Source organism: Tenrec ecaudatus, chromosome 8, assembly GCF_050624435.1.
Source record: "Tenrec ecaudatus isolate mTenEca1 chromosome 8, mTenEca1.hap1, whole genome shotgun sequence".
Lineage (NCBI taxonomy): Eukaryota > Metazoa > Chordata > Mammalia > Afrosoricida > Tenrecidae > Tenrec > Tenrec ecaudatus.
Window position 1 is genome coordinate 118780974 of NC_134537.1, and position 1729 is coordinate 118782702.

Consider the following 1729-nt stretch of genomic DNA (forward strand, 5'->3'; position numbering starts at 1 on the left):
CCTATTAAAAACACAAGCTCACTGCCATTGAGTTGTTGCCAACTCCTAGCCACCCTTTAGGACAGGATAAAACTGCCCATCAGTTTCCAAGACTGTAACTCTCTAAGTGAGTGGAAAGCAATTTCTCCCACTGAGGGTGGGTTTGAACATCTAACCTTGCAGTCAGCAGCCTATTGCGTAACCATTAAGCCAACAGGGTTCCCCGCCAGGCCCTACAGGGTCATTAGATATCAGAATCAAGTTGACATGCACAAATGATTAATACAATTTACAGATGTCTTGAAAGAAAATCCTGGTGATTTTCCCCCCAAAAGTCAGACATTGAAAACCCCGTGGGGCCTAGTTCCACTCTGATATGCATGGGACAGTGTGTCATGGGACAGGAGTCGGAATCGACTAGAGGAAACTTTTTTTAAGAGACATATCAGTTGTGTGCTACGGTTTACAGGTCATTTTTAAGAATCAGTACTAGACTAAAAAGCTTTCAGCAAGCCCATCGCTGTTGCTTGTTTCGATGCTTTGATATTTTTATATCCTCTGTGTTCTATCCTCAATCAACTCAGACGCCCCTCCTGGCGTCTCTTAGGGAAAATTTCCCATGGCTTTGTCCTCAGGGATACGATCTACCAGGTAAACTTCTTTTGTTAAGAGAAATTGACCTCCACAGTCACTGCTGACCCTACTGATCCAGAGTCCCCCCTTTTTCCTGCCTTTTCATATGGATATTTTACAAAAGAAGCAGCTAGATTCCCATCCCATGGTCCCCCTTTGATGGCCAAACAGAAGAGGCAAATGAAGAAACAGACCATCAAATCTTCGTTTTGTTTTGTTTTTCTTCTGGTTCCTTACAGGACATTTCTAAGCAAAGAGAAGTCAGCATTCCGAGTCAGACTGAGGCAGCAAGAAGCTGCCCACATTCAAGGAGGCCCTGATTGATTCCTGGTGCTTTCTTTGGCTGTGAGACGTTATCTTCTCTTAAATTTACTGGTGATGATAAGTCCCAAGCTTGAAAGGTAGCTGTGCCATTTCTGTCTCCGCCACCTGGTTTGCTCTGGAGTAAAACACGCTATTATTGCTGAGATGATATCTTTCAAAGCTTACTATATTTTGTCTCCTTTTATTGCCAAGTCATTGAAAGTGTGTGTGATGGGGGACAGAGGAAAGGAGAACTATGGGCTTTGAATTTTATTAAAAGAATAGGTAAATGTTCACTTTTTGTCAAAATAAATATTTAACTATTGAACATTCTTTTAAGATATACTGTCTTCAAGTGTTACAGCTCTTTTAGAATTTGTCTAGCAGGTTTTCTGGTTTTCCTGGAAACACCCCCCCGCCCCCCCAAAAAAAGATGCACTGTCTTCTTCTTCCGTGAGTATTCAGTGAAGTTATAGCAGTTCTATTCTGCAAAAGTGTTTCAATATAATCAGCATGCCTTGGGTTTCCTACAACTTTAGTTTGGAGAAGAAAGCAAAATCATGTAGGCGAGAAGTCAACCGAGGTTTGCCTTTAATTGATCAAATATTTAATTAAATTAGGTATTTGATGAAAAAGTGAACATCCGTGAAGGTGTTTTAAACTATTACAAAAATGGTGGTTGCCAAAGGTACATGCAACCTTAAAAGTGCCAACTCTGTCTTTATAGTCTTGCTCAGAGCCTGGGTCTCATTGGCTGTCTAGTGTTATGGAACTGAAACCATGTCTCTGAACTTTCAACACATGATAAAGGGAA

General features: G+C 41.1%; 1 non-coding gene across 1 annotated transcript; it reads left to right on the top strand.

Moving 5' to 3' along the window:
- Positions 1 to 1268: 1268 nt before the first annotated feature.
- LOC142455756 (U7 small nuclear RNA) lies at positions 1269 to 1330 on the top strand. Its single transcript, XR_012785895.1, has one exon. It is a non-coding gene; the product is annotated as a U7 small nuclear RNA (small nuclear RNA).
- Positions 1331 to 1729: the final 399 nt, after the last annotated feature.